Source organism: Balaenoptera physalus (assembly GCF_965194825.1).
Source record: "Balaenoptera physalus genome assembly, chromosome: 13".
NCBI classification, from domain to species: domain Eukaryota; kingdom Metazoa; phylum Chordata; class Mammalia; order Artiodactyla; family Balaenopteridae; genus Balaenoptera; species Balaenoptera physalus.
Window position 1 is genome coordinate 96,922,565 of NC_138892.1, and position 19,248 is coordinate 96,941,812.

Below are 19,248 nucleotides of genomic sequence, written 5' to 3' on the forward strand. Positions count from 1 at the left end.
TAAAACAGATGCTCAGCAAATTATAAATAATATCAATATTTAAAGTTCCATTCTATAATAAGAGAAATGGGATAGGAATAACAGAGTTCATTAGGTTTCTCTTTGTCTTCCATAAGCAAATAGAAAGGAATCATTTTTATAATAGTTCACTCTCAATTGTCTTGGCTAATGGCAAAGGGAAAGTAATTGAACATGAACTCACCAATTGATCAATTTTCTTTCTTGCTCATATTCTAGACTTGCCTCCCTAAAACTCCAGTTAGACAGTTTTATTGTGTTTGAATCTCCTCAAATATCCTCAACCACATGTTTACAGTCTCTTTATCTGTCTACCTGCTGGTTAATCTAACCAATCATTCATTGTTTCATTCAACAAGTACAGCCTTTATTATTTATTCACACTCTGTTCTAAGCATTGGGGATGCCCAGAGGAAATGACACTGCCTCTGGTAGGGAAAGAGTCATATATACAGATACACATTATGAGATCATTACTATCATGGAGGTATATACTAAGTAGAAAAGAAATGTAAAACAAAAGAACCTAAAACTTCCTCATGGAATATAGGAAAATTTCACAGAACAGGTGATGCTTGATCTGACTTATAATGTAGAACTTAAAGTGGCTGTCAGAATAGGTACAAAAGAAGGAGAATTCAAATTAGGTAAACAGAAATGCGAAGACACTGAAAAAAGAAAAAGGCATGGCTTCAATTTATAGGTGGGATGATATTCAGAATGTTTATCAATCCTTGTGGTACCAGGCACTGGTCCATTAGAATACAAGAAGGTTTGAAGACCCCCTACTTTGTCAAATGTTAATCCTCTAGTTGTAGGATTGTGGAGAGGTCCAAGGGTTCTTCAGCTGGGCACCAAGACAGACTGGCTGGTAGGAGGGGTATTCAGGGTAGGGCGGCTATTTACCAATCAGTACTGAAGGATTTCCATATTTTACCCACCATTGTGGGCTTATTTATATATACAGGCTGAATAGACTTCTAGAAAAAAAGTGCTGGCGTAAAGCAATATCACAGAAAAAAAATCCAAAAACAAAAAGCAAAAAACCCTAAAATAATAAACATTTTTAAATGAATTTCAGTTGTAGCAATTGAGCAAGGAAAACTGAACTTTTGAAAAACAGTATAAACTTGAAAAAGGAACAACTGAAGAGGAAAACTGAAGTTTCTAAGTACTGTAATATGAGACAGTCTAATTTAGTGATTACAAAAATGGGCTCTGAAGATTTACTACCTGAATTAAAATTTTTTTCTCTTATTCTTACTTACTGCCTGTTCTAAACTTCTCTAACCAAATGGTTCCAGAAATATCAAATGGACATGAAAAAAATAGCCCTTATCTGGTAAGGTTTTTACAAAGATTAAATTCTGGTAAAACACTTCGAGGAATACTGGGTATATAGTAATACTTTGATAAGTGTTAGCTAATAGTAATCATAGTAGTAGTAATAGTAGTAGTACTAGTAGTACTTGTCAGAGTAGTAATGGTACAGACATATATCAGCTTGAGCAGTTTCTATCTGTACATCCTATACTACCATTAAGAAAGAATATGAATTAACCATAACCTGATAATTCTTATTATTATCCTCCATTTCTCAAAGAAGTTTACTGAGGTGTTAAGTAGGCAAACCTGGGAAAACTTAAGAAATAACTTCTTGGAATAGGAAGTGTGATAAATAGAATTCTAAGATGATCTCCACCCCTTTGCGTTCACACCCTGTATAATCCTCTCTCCTTGACTGTGGACAGAACCCATGACTTACTTCTAACCAATAGAATATGGCAAAGGTGAATGAATTTTTCAGATGTAGTTAAGGTCTCATAAAAATTGATTATGAATAACTAAAAGAGAGATTATCTTGGATGGGCCTGAGTTAATCTGGAAAAAGCCCTTTAAAAAGGAACTGGGCCTTCCCTGAGGAGAGGTGTTCTCTTTAATGGTTTGATGAAGTAAGCAGCCATGTTGAAGAAGCCCACATGGAAAGTTACTACAAGTGGCCTATAGAATCTTTGGATAGCTTCTAGAACCTGAGGGTGGGCATTAGCCAACAGTGAGCAAAAAAGCCAAGACTCTCAATCATATAGCCATAAGGAAATGAATTCTACCAACAAACCAAATGAACTTGGAAGTAGATTCTTTACCAGTCAAGCTCTCAGATGAAAATTCAGCCCAAATAACACCTTGATTATAGCCTTATGAGACTCTGAGCAGAGGATCCATCTAAGTCAGACTCAAACTCCTGACCCACACAAACTGAGATAATAAATGCCATTATTTTAAGTTACTGAATTTGTGGTAATTTGTTACTTGGCAATAGAAAACTAATACAGGAAGTCACCAAAGAAGGGAAGGGATACCTTAAAATCTTCGAAGGTAGATAGGTGACCTAAATGGATAAAATGGGTCCTAAGTAAAAGACATTGCCTGGCATTCGTAAAAAGGCTAGAACTAGTACTGTAATTATAGCTGGGCAAGAGGGACCTGTGTTTGGGTTCTCATATTTTAGAAGGCCCCTACATATAATAAACATACACACACACATTTAAAAGAACACGTGAATGCCTTTGTCGCTCGGAATATGACAATCAGCAGTACCACATGGGGAACTGTGATCTTAAATATCTGCTCTCCTAATACTTTTCAAGGCCTCACGGGAATGATTCTCCATATTTCTTGCTCTATGTCCTCAAAAATAAAAGGAAACTATCAGAATGTTGTGAAGGTTAGTGAGTAGAGACACACACACAGCTTTAGAGTATGCAAATATTTGAGCAGCAAGAGAGGTAAGAAAAAACTTTAACTTCTCAGATGCTTCTCTGCTATTAGTGCAGACTTAATAGATTTTTGCACAGTGAATTCACTTGCCAATAGTGTCAAACCTCCATTTTCTTGCTTTTTTGAATGTTCCAGTTTGTGGTTCTGTAGATACTCAGAATTTATTGCAGTATTCCTAACATTTGGGGGAAAAAATTTAATATTAAATAATCCATGTTATTCTTATATTTGTATACCATACATGTAGATGTTGATGGAACATAAATGAAACATGATATTCAGTTTTTAAATTAGCAACTAAATTACACTGAGTTCTAGGATTATAAGTAATTCTATTTTCATAAAAATACTTCATTCCTGAGCAATGGGTCAAAAAAGAAATCAAAGAGAAATAAAAAAATACATTGAGACAAATGAAAAAGGAAACACAACACACCAAAACTTATGGAATGCAACAAAAGGATTTTCTAAGAGGGAAATTCATAGTTATAAATGCCTACATCAAGAAACAAGAAACTAAACAAGACCAAAAGACAACCCTCAGAATGGGAGAAAATATTTGCAAATGAAGCAACTGACAAAGGATTAATCTCCAAGATTTACAAGCAGCTGATGCAGCTCAATAACAAAAAAACGAACAACCCAATCCAAAAATGGGCAGAAGACCTAAATAGACATTTCTCCAAAGAAGATATACAGATTGCCAACAGACACATGAAAGAATGCTCAACATCATTAATCATTAGAGAAATGCAAATCAAAACTACAATGAGATATCATCTCACACCAGTCAGAATGGCCATCATCAAAAAATCTACGAACAATAAATGCTGGAGAGGGTGTGGAGGAAAGGGAACACTCTTGCACTGTTGGTGGGAATGTAAATTGATACAGCCACTATGGAGAACAGTATGGAGGTTCCTTAAAAAACTAAAAATAGAACTACCATACGACCCAGCAATCCCACTACTGGGCATATACCCTGAGAAAACCATAGTTCAAAAAGAGTCATGTACCAAAATGTTCATTGCAGCTCTATTTACAGTAGCCAGGACATGGAAGCAACCTAAGTGTCCATCATCGGATGAATGGATAAAGAAGATGTGGCACATATATACAATGGAATATTACTCAGCCATAAAAAGAATTGAAATGGAGGTATTTGTAATGAGGTGGATGGAGTTAGAGTCTGTCATACAGAGTGAAGTAAGTCAGAAAGAGAAAAACAAATACAGTATGCTAACACATATATATGGAATCTAAGGGGAAAAAAAAAGGCCATGAAGAACCTAGTGGCAAGACGGGAATAAAGACACAGACCTACTAGAGAATGGACTTGAGGATATGGGGAGTGGGAGGGGTGAGATGTGACAGGGTGAGAGAGTGTCATGGACATATATACACTACCAAATGTAAAATAGATAGCTAGTGGGAAGCAGCCACATAGCACAGGGAGATCAGCTCGGTGCTTTGTGACCACCTAAAGGGGTGGGATGGGGAGGGTGGGAGGGAGGGAGATGCAAGAGGGAGGAGATATGGGAACAGATGTATATGTACAACTGATTCACTTTGTTATAAAGCAGAAACTAACACACCATTGTAAAGCAATTATACTTCAATAAAGATGTTTAAAAAAAAAACCAAGAAACAAGAAACTAACACAACATTGTAAAGCAATTATACTCCAATAAAGATGTTTAAAATAAATAAATAAATAAATAAAAAGAAACAAGAAAAATTTCATACAACCTAACTTTATACCACAAGGAACTAGAAAAACAAGAACAAATGAAGCCCAAAGTTTGTAGAAGGGAGGGAATAACAGAGATCAGAGCAAAAATAATTAAAATAAAGGCTAAAAAAAAAATTTAAAAGGTCACTGAAACTAAGAGGTGGTTTTTTGAAAAGATAAAAAAATTGACAAACCTTTAGCTAGACTCACCAAGAGAAAAGACTCAAATAAGTAAAATCAGAAATGAAAGAGAAGAAATTATAACTGATACCCTAGAAATACAAAGGCTCACAAGACACTACTGTGAATAATTATACACCAATAAATTGGACAACCTAGAAGAAATGGATAAATTCCTAGAAACATACAACCTACCAAGACTGAAGCATGAAGAAATAGAAAATCTGAACACACCAATTAACTAGTAAGGAGGTTGAATTAGTAATCAAAAATTTTCCAACAACAAAAGTCCAGGACCAGATAGTTTCACTGGTGAATTCTCCAAACATTTAAAGGCAAGCTAATTCCAATTCTCTTCAAAATCTTCCAAAAAAATAGAAGAGGAGAGAACACTTTCAAATTCATTTTAGGAGGACAGCATTACCCTGATATCAAAACCAGAAAAGGATGCCACCAGCAAAGAAAATAACAGACTAATATTCCTGATGAACATAGATGCAAAATCTTCAACAAAATATTAACAAACTGAATTTGATTAGCAAACAATACATTAAAAGAATCATAGACTATGATAAAGTAGAACTTATTTCAGGTATGCAAAGATGGTTCAACATCTGCAAATCAATCAATGTGATACACCACATTAAAAAAATTAAGGATAAAAATCATATGGTCAGCTCAACAGATGCAGAAAAAATGTTTGACAAAATTCAACATCTATTTATGGTAAAAAACTGTCAACAAAGTGAGTGTAGAGGGAACATACCTCAACATAATAAAGGCCATATACGACAAGCCCACAATTACTATCAATCACCCTCAAGGGTAAAAAGCTAAAAGCTTTTCCTCTAAGATCAAGAACAATACAAGAATGCCCACTCTGGCCACTTTTATTAACACAGTATTGGAAGCCCTAACCAGAGCAATTAGACAAGAAAAAGAAAGAAAAGTCATACAGATCAGAAAGAAAACAGTAAAACTGTCATTATGACAGTTTTATTATGTAGATGACATGATATGATATACAGAAAACCCTAAAGAGTCACAAAGAATCACACACACACTCACACGCCTGAATAGCCAAAGCAACCTTGAGAAAGAACAAATCTGGAAGCATCATGGTCCCTGATTTCAAACTATATTACAAAGCTATAGTAATCAAAATAGTATGGTACTGGCATAAAAACAGACATATAGGTCAGTGGAACAGAATAGAGATCCCAGAAATAAATCCATAAATATAGAGTAAATTAATTTACAACAAAGGAGCCAGGAATATACAATGGGGAAAGGAAAGTCTCTTCAATAAATGGTGTTGCGAAATCTGGATAGCCACATGCAAAGGAATGAAGCTGGACCACTGTCTTACACCATATATAAAAATTAACTCAAAATAGATTAAAAACTTAAGTGTAAGAACTGAAACAATAAAACTCCTAGAAAAAAACATAGGTGTTATACTCATTGACATTAGTTTTAGTGATGATTTTTTTGGACCTGACACCAAAAGCAAAGGCAACAAAAGCAAAAATAAATAAGTGGGAGTATATCAAACTAAAAAGCTTCTGCACAGCAAAGGAAACCATCATCCAAATGAAAAGGCAGCCTACAGAATGGGAGAAAATATTTGCAATTTCATAATTGATAATGAGCTAATATTCAAAATATATAAAGAACTCATACACTCGAAAGCCAAAAAAAAAAAATTCCAATTGAAAAATGGGCACAATATCTAAATAGACATTTTTCCACGAAGACATACAAATGGCCAACGGTACATGAAAAGGTGATCAAATCACTAGTCATCAGGGAAATGCAAATCAAGACCACAATGAGATATCACCTCACTCTTATTAGAATGACTATTACCAAAATGACAAGAGATATCAAGTGTTGATGAGGTTGTGGAGAAAAAGGGAACGTTTGTGCACTGTTGCTGGGAATGTAAGTTGGTGCAGCCACCATGAAAAACAGTGTGGAGATTTCTCAAAAAATTAAAAATAGAACTACCATATGATCCAGCAATTACCCTTTTAGGTATTTATCCAAAGGAAATTCAAATACTAACTCAAGAAGATATATGCACCCCCATGTTCCTTATAGCATTATTTACAATAGCCAAGACATGGAAGCAACCCTAAGTGCCCATCAATGGCTGAATGAATAAAGAAGATGTGGTATATAGAGAGAGAATGAAATATTATTCAGCCATAAAAAAAAGAATGAAATCCTGCCATTTGCAACAACATGGATGGATCCTGAGAGCATTTGGCTAAGTGAAATAAGTCAGAGAAAGACAAATACCATATGATCTCGCTTACATGTGGAATCTAAAAAACAACAAAAAAGCAAAGTAGAAACTAAACTCATAGATACAGAAAACAGACAGGTAATTGCCAAAGGTATGGGGTAAGGAGGTGAGTGAAAGGGGTCAAAAGGTACAAACTTCCAGTTATAAATAAGTCATGTGTATGTAGTGTATGGCTTTGTGACTGTGGTTTAAAACACTGTATTATGTATTTGAAAGTTGATAATAGAGAAATCTTAAAAGTTCTCACCATAAGAAGAAATTTGTAACTATGTGTGGTGATGGATGTTAACTAGACTTATTGTGGTGTTCATTTTGCAAGATATACAAATATTGAATTATGTTGTATATCTGAAACTAATAAAATATTATATGTCAATTATTTCTCAATGTTTTTAAATTAAAACTTTTTTGCATCAAAGGACAATATCAAGAGAATAGGAAGACAACCCACCTAATGGGACAAAATCTTTGAAAATCTGAATGAAAATCTAGAATTTATAAAGAATTCCTATAACTCACAACAATGACAACAACCATACCCAATTCAAAAATGGTCAAGGGACTTGAATAGACACATCTCCAAAAAAGATATACAAATAGCCAATAAGCACATGAAAAGATGCTCAACACCATTAGTCATTAGGAAAATGCAAATTAAAATCACAATGACATACCACATTATAGCAATTAGGAGGGCTATCACCAAAAACAAACAAATAATAATAACAAGGGTTGACAAGAATGTGAAGAAATTGGAACTCTCATGCATTGCTGGTGGGAATGTAAAATGGTATATCCTCTGTGGAAAACAGGTTGACATTTCCTCAAAAAGTTAAACGTAGAATTACCATAGGATCCAGCAATTCCATTCCTGGGATATAAACCCAAAAGAATGGATAGAGGGAATCAAAGAGATGTTTGTACACCCATGTTCATAGTAACATTTGTCACAATAGATGAATGGTGGGGGAAAAAAAAGTGTCCATCAACAGGTTAACAGATAAACAAGACATGGTATATACATACAGTGGAATAGTATTCACCCATAAAAAGGAAGGAAACTCTGCTACATGCTACAACATAGGTAAGCCTTGAAAACTTTGTGCTAAGTCAAATAAGCCAGACACAAAAGGACAAATACTGTATAATTCCACCTATATGAAGTACCTAAACTTGACAAATTCATGGAGATAGAAAGTAGAATAAAGGGTTACCAGGGACTTGGGGAAGTGGGGAATGGAGAGTTACTATTTAATGAGTTCAGAGTTTCTCTTTGGGGATGATGATAAATGTTCTGGAAATTGATAGTGGTGATGGTTGCACAAAATTGTGGATGTATTTAGTGCCACTGAATTGTATACTTAAAAATGGTTAAAATTGTAAATTTTACGTTATGTATATTTTCCCATGATAAAAAAAAAAAAGAACAGAGGACAAAACACAATCTTGGATATTATAAATATCATCACCAAATTTTTAAAAATTAAAGTATTTTTGGAATAAGTTGTCAAGTTCAAGAAAGACAAACAGTGGAAAATAGGAGAAAAATAATTCTTTAAAAAAGGATTGCTCCAGAAGGTCCAGCATCTAACTAATAGTTCAAAAAAGAGAAAAAGATCCAAGAGAGGGGAGGAAATTTTCAAGATATATAAAGAAAGAATTTCCCAGAACTAAAGGATACAAGAGTCCTAATTCATAGTGATCATTGCAATTCAGTACAAAACATAAAACATGTACCTAGGCCCTTCACTTTGAAATGTCAAGATCTTGGGAAGAGAGGAAAGATCGTAAAAGCTTATGTCAGGGTGGGTGTAGGGGGATAATAGGCCACATATTAAAATAAATAAAAGTGATATTAGTCTTCTTCTGTATTGGAAGCCAGAGAAAATTTTGAAGTATTATCTTAAAATTTCTGAGTGAAACTGCTTCTCAACATTTAATTTTATAACTAAGCTATCAATCAAATATGAAGCTAGGATAGAGACATTTTCAGACATGCAAAATGTCAAAACTTTACCTCTCATATGCAATTACACAGGAATCTTAATCAAGGATGCCATCTACCAAAAAGAGGACATTAACCAAAAAGAAGTGAGTAGGTTCCAGGAAAGAGATCCCAATATAGTAGAGAGACAAAGAAAATTCAGAGGATGAATTAAAAAGGAAAAGAAGTCATGATTGGAGCAGGACAGGAGACTGCTTGAGAGAGGTCTCGAGAGAGAAATACTGGAAATATTAGATAATCTGATACATTGAACCATGTGAAAAATTATCGTTAGAGGATGTTTAAAGGTGGAGTAAGATAAACCTCGATAAAAAACTGCTCACCAAACAAATGAAAAGCAGGGCAATTACTATTCATAAGAAAAATTAACTTAGACAAGGATATATAATCATAGGGTACTATTTGGTTCAACAACAAATAATATTTACCTGGTCTTAATGTAAATACTGGATGTTCAATTCATAATGCTTTAGCTATATTGAGAGAATAAAGGGAAGGGTAGTTTGGAGGAATGGGGTATAAGTGAGGTTAATCCTAATCTACCATACCAGTAGGTTATAAGTCAATGGGTGAACAAAGAGATAGTGATATATGAATGTCACTTAGAAACATGTGGCCAAACAACAGAAGAACAGAGCATCAAAATTGTAAGTGGTTGTTTTTGGAGAAAGGGTTAGAGTAGGGAGAGGAGGAATAGTAGAGTGCTTTTTTTACTATAAGACTTTTAGCACTATTTGATTTTTTAAACTATAGACCTGTATTTGTTTGGTAAAAATAAAAATGAATATTTTAATAAATAACTTCAGCAAATAAAAGGATAAGTATGGTAATAGGATAAAAAGAATAAAACTATTAAATGTTCAGCTATCAACAAATATAGAGCTTCTACAATCACTAGTAAAATGACAGCACTGCAGTAAATTATGTATGCAGCAGTGACCCTTTGGTGGGAAGAATTTCTTAAAGCAGAATCTTTCTAGTTCTTTTGTTTTATACATGCTAAGCAATATTCTTGCTTAATTATATTGAGCTGAAGAATATAGAATAATTATGAAAGCATCTTGTCCCTAATTTTCATATCCCAGGTCTCATTCAATCTGTACTGATAAAATCACTTTTAGAAAATTAATTCTGGAAATCAATCTCTCTAATCCCCCTTTGTAGAATTATAGTGTTTTCAGTCACAGTATAAATTTAAAAATGACAGTACTGCTTTTGTATGGAAGGAACACTGTGATAAATGAAAGAAGCTGCTTATGGTCTGTGAAGAACAAAGATAACTGGGGTTCCAGCTGCCCTAGACCCAAGCTGACTGTACTGATAGCTGAGAGGATCAGTGTTCTATACACCTGTAACCCACACATGGCACATCAATGCACCTTAGCACATCATTGTACCTATGTACATCAGTTAGGAAGCTCTAGACTACAAGACCCAAATTAATATTTTTTTCTAAGAAGAGGAAGACCTGTATTTAAAGTTTGTTGGAGAAGAAAGGAAACTAGAGGGGGAAAAAGAAGGTTTTGGGGGATGTTAAAGAGGGTAATACATATATATTCAGCAAGGAAGTATTTTTAGTTTATTTATTTTTTTAATTTTTATTTTATTTTTGTCTGCGTTGGGTCTTTGTTGCTGTGCACGGGCTTTCTCTAGCTGTGGGCAGCAGGGGCTACTCTTTGTTGCAGTGCACGGGCTTCTCATTGCCATGGCTTCTCTTGTTACGGAGCATGGGCTCTAGGCGCGCGGGCTTCAGTAGTTGTGGCACGCAGTCTCAGTAGTTGTGGCGCACGGGCTTAGTTGCTCCATGGCATGTGGGATCTTCCCGGACCAGGGCTCGAACCCGTGTACCCTGCATTGGCAGGCGGATCCTTAACCACTGCACCACGAGGGAAGCCCAAGGAAGTATTTTTAGAAAGGGGAAGCAATGAAGAAAATAATATACTATATGCTGGGCCATATATTGGGTGCTTTAAAATTATAACAAATTATACATAATAGATATTATCCTAATTTAAAAGAAAAAACATTTAGTTTCCAAGGTAAAATAACCTAAGCATTAATGTGGTCATTTGAATCTGTATGACTGTAAGTGTGAATTAGAGATATTCAGCACAAAGCCAGCCAGTCCATATCCCTTCTAATGAAAGTTCCTGAAGTTCACAATAGTTGTTTTTGTCTGTCCACAGACATTTCTCCTCCTTCTGGTAAGAGAAGTACATCATTCTGGGTTCAGTGAAGGGAGAAGAATCACTAATAAGTGTTAGAATAGGATAACGATTGGTCACATGCTTGCAAGTGATAATGGCTGATCACATGGTTGTAAGTGGTATTTATAACTGAATTCTTCTACTACTCATTACATGTTGCTATTCCCCTCAAATGGTTCTATTTCCTTACCTGTGATGATCCAAACTTTTGTTTCTGAAGGGTTTGTTCCGTTAATGGTCCTGATTTTACTGGTTTGTTGTAGTGTTCCCATTAATTTTATCACAGGATATGGGTGTACTAAGAGACACCCCCAGAATATCTCCTGTGTTCCAGACATACTTCTCTTTATGTCCATTATGTAGCAACAATCTAATTTCCCCTTAATAGTATTAATTACTGGTATTAATTAATACCAGTACATTATCATTCACTGGCATGAGTTGCCCAAAAACCAGGTAATTTCTAGTTTAATAAAATCAATGTATTTGCCGGTGAAACAGTCTTCACTTGGGAACCAATACCTCCAGATCAGCAGAGCCTAAAGTTGTGGGATAGGAAGCAAAGAATTCACTAGTGGAACATTAAGTGTAATTGCAAAAGGAGGCACTCGCATATCCAGCCCTTGATTTTGAGACTCATGAATCTTACTTTTGTCACTGAATCAGAGTATATGTCACAAACTGGAGAACATTATCTCAGCCCCACAAAGTGTTGCCACCCAGTTGACATCATAACTAAGCCTTCAAAAGGCCATTCTTGGCTTCCAGATTTAGCTCAGAAAGCTGAAAAGAGTGTCACCCTTACAGCAAAATAAATTAGCTGTGCAAATTAATGACTTTTGCTGAACCCGTTTGAGAACTGCAGCTATAGGGCAAACAACTAACCTGAAAGCTGGAGAGAGACAGAGAAAAACAAGGTCTGAGCACTTTTTTACCTTGGCAGATGCTTCCAGATGCCATTTAAGCCAGTAAGAAGATGCAGCTAGCAATTTTTTACCAAATTGCTAAAGACCAGGTATGGGCTAAAATGAGTGTGAGGCTCCTGAGGGACACAGACATGCAGGGCATTGCACACTCTTTCAGGCTTTTCCTCCAGGAATCCAACCAGGCTCCCATGAGGAAGAGTGGGGGAATCCTGAGAAAGATTGCTTCACAGTGCTGGCTGGGAGAGGGGAACACAGCCACTGCTGAAACCTGTCTCTCCTACCTCCTCTGTGGAACAAAAACCTTAATTTGAAGTGGAAAAAGCAACAAAAACTAACTGTAGGACAAAAAGAATGCTCTACCCCTATAGGAGGAGCAGGAAGACATGCTAGGCCTAGTATATATCTGCAAGAGACACAGAACACTTATGAAATCCATACCCCAAGACCCAAGTTTACAGTGCCTGCTTAAAGCTATTACTTAATCTCCACATTATATCCCCCACCCTTCCCCACCACCTCATGCTAAAATGATTTGACTTTTAAAATAATAGTACATTATGGCTGGGAGAGCTAAAAAAACCACAGTAATGGAGGTGAAGAATGCCGTAAATGAGCTTATCAGTAGACTCAACATAGGTAAGCAAAGAACCAATAAACTTGAAGATAGGTCAACAGAAATTACCCAAAGTAAAATGCAAAAAGAAAAACAAGAATGAATGAACAAACAGAACAGAATATCCAAGAGATGTGAGATAGTATCAAATGGTGTGATACATACATAATTATAATCCCAGAAGGAGAAGAAAGAACAAGGCAGAATATTTGACTAAATAATGGGCAAAATTTTTCCAAAATTAATGACAGACAATAAGTCATACATCCAAAAACCTCAGAGAACCAAGTAGGATAAATACCAAAACCCCACAACTTAGACATATCATGTTGAAATAGCTGCAAACCAGACAAACAAAAATCTTGAAGGCATCCAGAGAAAAAGATACATTACTTACAGAGGGGCAAGGCTTAGAATTATAACATATGTCTCATCAAAAACTATGCAAGCAAGAAGACAATAAAGTGACATCTTTCAAGTGCTGAAAGAAAAAAAAAATCAACCCATAATTCTATACCTGGCAAAAGTATCCTTAAAAATGAAGAAGAAATAAAAATGTTCTCAGACAAATCAGAACTGAGGGAATTCATTGTCAATAGAACTACTCTAAAAGAAATGTTAAAGAAGTTCTCAGGGAGAAAGAATATTAGATAGGTGAGAAACATGGATCAACATAAAGCAATAAAGAGTATCAGAAATCAATAAATGGGGGGACTTCCCTGGCAGTCTGGTGGTTAAGACTTCGCCTTCTAATGCAGGGGGTGCGGGTTCAATCCCTGGTCAGGGAGCTAAGATCCCACATGCCTCTCGGCCAAAAAACCAAAACGTAAAACAGAAGCTATATTGTAACAAATTCAGTAAAGACTTTAAAAATGGTCCACATCAGAAATCAGTAAATGAAGGTAAAAGAAAATATTTTCAATTACTCTAAAAGACAACTTAGTCTTTAAAGCAAAAGGCCATTCTACCATTCTATTAGGACAGTTGTTTCAGGTGATGGGGACATGGTAACACTAGCAAATTCTATGAGATGAGCATATCACCATACTTCATTTGCTGTAAAATGAGTTCCTTGGTTGGAAATGCTATTCTTTGGAATATTATGATGAAGGCATTCTGTAAATCCACAGGTTGTAGTGATTTTGGCAGCAGTACTGTAGGCAGGGAAGGTAAATATGCTTCCAAATTATATTAGTCTGAAATAGTCTATTTCAATGAGAACAGTGTGTACCCTTTGAATGATGGAATTAATCTAATGTAATCATCCTCCTACCAAGGTTGGCTTATCCTCCAGGAATGGTTCTAAAGCAGGAGGGTCATTGTTGATCTCTACTGTTGTAGCTTGGGCTCACTGCAATGGTTTTGGTCAGTGGAAATTCATGTTGCTAAGTCTATGCATAACCTCCATCCTTGACCACATGACCACTTTGTGCAAAAGCCCATTTAACAAGGACAGGGATGTCTGAGGAAAAATGATGCCTGACATCTGCAGAATGGGTCATCTTTTCTACCTTATTATAAATATCCTCTTTTGTTGAGGTTGCCCTTTGGTGATATTCACATGGGACGCAAATATCTCCATACCCTGTGCTCATTTGGAGAGGTCCATTCATATACCTCTACCCCAGACGCTGTGTCATCAGTCTTCCAATTCTGTATTGTCCCTGACCATCCAGCCAAATGTCAGCAAATGCCCACGAATGTAGATCCATACTTCTGGCCAACTCTTTGGTCCAGATACAGTAGACAGCTAAATGTACCACTTGAAGTCCTGCCCAATGAGTTTTTTCCTTCACCAGTATTCTTCAGGTCCACCCCAGGGTGTGGCTGTGGGACTGCAGCCATCCAATTTCAGGTGGTACCAGCATATAATTGAGAACCATCTTTAAACCAGGCCCAAATTTTTCTTAGTTATAGGAATTTTCAATGCATTCACAGGTGCAAGAGAGAGAAGAGGCAATGTAGCAGGAGATGGAACCAGACTCATAAAACTTACTACTTTCAAAAAAAAAAAAAAAAAAAAACTTACTACTTTCTGCAGGAGTTTCTCAAGACCAATCTAGATTGATGATAGAGTGCTGCTGTGCATACTCAATTTTATGGTTTTATGTGTCATACAATACTCAGTTCATGATGGGCAGCTGAGGTCACATGGTAACTTAGTGGCTTGTGGTCAAGCTATCAGTCTGTATTAGGGCCAATAGCAGGACAGAGCTGTTTCTCAAAGGACAGCAGTCATCTGCAGAAGATGGCATAGCTCTGTTTCAAAATCCTATAGGAGCCTGCCAAAGGCTTCATACAGTATCCCTATCAATACCAAAGAAAGCACAAGCACAATCATATCTGCTGAGTTATATGGCCCAAATGACAGAGCAGATTGTGCAGAAGCCTCAATCTGATGCTGAAATTCTTCCAGGATCCACACCAAACCAGCAGCCTTTTGGGTTATCCAGTAAGTGGATCAGAGTATGTTGTCTCTAAAATCCAAAGAGGCCCAATAGGCATCCTGTTCCTTTCTTACTGGTAGGAAGAATCAGATGAAACAACTTGTACTTTATCTTGGAAGGGGTACCTTCCAAGTCCATACCCTGGATCACTGGACCCTATAAAGCAACCAATTCAGGAAAGGTCATTACTGGTTCTTCAGACAAGAGGAGACTAATTTACAGAGACAGAATACAAAAGGCTATTTCTGATACAAAAGATGCTTGACAAAATTTGGGTTCTTAGCCTAAATGGAGTCTCCTCTATGTTCCCACCCCAATTCTCTCACTCTTTCTAATCAATGTTCTAACATTAATATAAGAGACCATTTGATGTTATAATTTTAATTTGCATTGTAACCTAGCCATCCACATGACTAGACTTTGGGCTTGGTCAGAAACCTTGACACTCTGCAGCTAAAAGAAATAAAGGTTTATTTTAGGGCAGTCATAGAAGCCATCTTGTTCCTTACCTGGATCTAAAACTGGGAATTTAAAGTTCTGAACTCATCATTTTCTTTCTTCAAGTTCTACAGTGAATCTGGAAGCAATCAATCAACACTATTGTTTTTCCCCTAAGATAATCTATGGTATCAACTATTGTATAGGCAGTTGATTTCTCATGACCGTGTGTTATAATTTAAGTAACTATTTTGCCACTTCATGCAATAGGCTACCATTTTATTACTGGCAACAGGGTCATTAATCCCAAATTTAGGTAGATCAGAGAATCAATTCTAAAGTCCCATCATCATGTTTCTGTTCCCCTGGAACAATTTTCAGTACCAATAACAATATCAGCTGGGTTTAGTAAGAGAAGCAGAGATCTTAATAAGTCTTATGGAATAAGAGATTTACTATAGGATTTAAACCTTCTACACCTGTAGTAGGAGCTGGGGAAGTAACAGTCAGAGAAGGCTAGTTGAAGGAACAGAGAAGGAGTCACCAACTAACTAATCAGAAAAGTAAAGCATATATAGCTGCCTAAGTGGGACTGCAAAGGGAAAGCTATTGCCTCTGCGTAGTTAGTTATTGCCTCTGTGTTTAAACCAAGTGTCTGTTGCTCATCAACAGGTTTGGCAGATAGGAAGACAAGCTGGAGGTGAAGTGAAGGAGAGTGAGGACCATCTGGAACTTGTCAAGGTCAATATATGACCTCTTTGTCTGTTCATCACCACATTTGACTAAGATGACCTTCACAGAGCAATGGCCAGTGCTTCACTTCAGCTTGGTATGGGCTTAAGACGGTATATATGCCATGGGTGGGTATTTGGTGGGTGGGTGAAAAATGGAGACACAATATGCTATATTTCAAAAAACAAAAATCAAATTGACATCAGACTTCTCTGTTATATTAAATACCAAATACTTACTTGAGCAATATCGTAAGAGTTTTGGGAGGGAAAGGATGGGCCATTAGAATTTATGTTTAAATTGTCTTTCATGTAGAAAAGTAACAAATTTTATTCTTTGATACGCAAAGGTTCAGAAAATATATGACCTATCTACCCTTTTAGAAAAGCTACTGACAGTTATAGACCTATTTATCCAAGAGAGTCACCAAAATTAATACCTCCAGAATTAGAAGGTTTGGGTATTAGTTAAAAAGATTTGTTTAAAAGAACTATTTATAGGCACAGCACACAACTCCCAACAAAAATTCTGAGAATAATAATTTAAGAAGCCACAATGAATTGACTTTACCATCCTAATGATCTTGCAAGAATGCAAAAGTGTGGATGCCTCCTTCTCAAAGAAAATTCAACAAAATTTAAAAGCAAGCAGCCTCATTATAAATATTATTTTCCTTTAGGACTTGACAAAAAAAAAATATTTCTTAAGTAACCTCACCTCAAAGTATATACTTACTTTTAGTATTTCAATTAAATAATGAAACAATTATAAACTATCTAGCCCCAGGATAATTTCTGTAAGAAAATACATCAAAATAATGATGTAGCTTTATTGAAGTGATGGCATTTTGATTGAGTTTTGTCTTTCTATTTGGAATTATTTTCCAAATTGTCTTTCATAAGCAATAGTAGGGCTTCCCTGGTGGCACAGTGGTTGAGAATCTGCCTGCCAATGCAGGGGACACGGGTTCAAGCCCTGGTCTGGGAAGATCCCACATGCCGTGGAGCCACTGGGCCCATGAGCCACAACTACTGAGCCTGCGCGTCTGGAGCCTGTGCTCTGCAACAAGAGAGGCCGCGATAGTGAGAGGCCCACGCACCACGATGAAGAGTGGCCCCCGCTTGCCACAACTAGAGAAAGCCCTCACACAGAAACGAAGACCCAACACAGCCATAAATAAATAAATTTAAAAAAAGAAAAACTAGTGAAAGTAAATTCAGCATTGTTGTTTGCTGGTGTAGCCATTAAAAGTAAAGGTAATTTCATAAAAAAAAAAAAGCAATAATAAATTTGTTAATTGCAGGAGTTATGCTTCCAGGTAAGATGTAGCCAGTCTCACAATGCCTAGTCTAAAAGTCCAGCCAGAGGAATGGGTATGTTATACACACAGGAGACAACTCCAGATTTCACCCTCAAGATGTTTGAAACCTGAGGTGAACTCAAACAAAATAAACTTGTAATCTAAACCCAACAGAGCATAATCCTGATTGGATCAAAGTAATGTTTCTCAGTCTAGCTTCCTGACAGTGGAAAAGACACGCACTCTCTAGGACAAAATAACATTTCAGTTCCCATAAATTTTTAGATATATAATGTTCAGCATACAATAAAAAAAAGAGGGGCTTCCCTGGTGGTGCAGTGGTTAAAAATCCGCCTGCCAATGCAGGGGACATGGGTTCGTGCCCCGGTCTGGGAAGATCCCACATGCCGCAGAGCAGCTAGGCCCATGAACCACAACTACTGAGCCTGCGCGTCTGGAGCCTGCACTCCGCAATGGGAGAGGCCACGACAGTGAGATGCCCGCGCACCGCGATGAAGAGTGGCCCCTGCTCGCCACAACTGGAGAAAGCCCTCGCACAGAAATGAAGAGACAACACAGCCAAAAATAAATAAATAAATTTATTTAAAAAAAAAAAAAAAGAAATGAGACATGCAAATATGAAGGAAAATGTGACTTATCAACAGGGAAAACATAGCCATTAAAAGCAGAACCATAGGGCTTCCCTGGTGGCACAGTGGTTGAGAAGCTGCCTGCCAATGCAGGTGACACGGGTTCGAGCCCTGGTCTGGGAAGATCCCACATTCCGCGGAGCAACTAAGCCCGTGAGCCACAACTACTGAGCCTGCGCGTCTGGAGCCTGTGCTCCGCAACAAGAGAGGCCGCGATAGTGAGAGGCCTGCGCATCGCGATGAAGAGTGGCCCCCGCTTGCTGCAACTAGAGAAAGCCCTCGCACAGAAACGAAGACCCAACACAGCCAAAAAATAAATAATAAATAAGTAATAAATAAATTAAAGAAATCAGTATAAAAAAAAAAAAACTGGAAACTTTAAAAAAAAAAAAAAAAGCAGAACCATAGATTACCCAGATGTTGGAATTGGCAAACAAGAACTTTTAAATTACTATTAGGAATGTGTTAAGGAAAACAGGGGGAAAGACATATAAAACAGTTAAAATATAGAGAACTTAATAAAAATAAATCTCTAAAAAACAAGCAAGTATATATTCTAGAACTGAAAGATACAATAATTGAAATTAAGAATTCATTGTATAGGCTTAACAGCATACTGGATGTAGGATAAAGGATCAGTGGACTTGAAGAAAATCAATATATATTATCCAAACTAAAACACAGGGAAAAGAAGAAGAAAAAAGAGATAAGAGAGTAGGAAGAAGTAAAGGAGAAGAGAACAACTGGAAGAATTTTGGAAAATTCTCTGCTGTTATCTCTTCAAATATTTCTTCAGACACAGACTTCTCCTTTCCTTCCGAAACACCATTTAGATTCATATTAGACTTTTTCATTGTGCTAACATTTCTCTTATGCTCTTTTCTGTATTTTTCATTCTTTTTTTCTTTCTG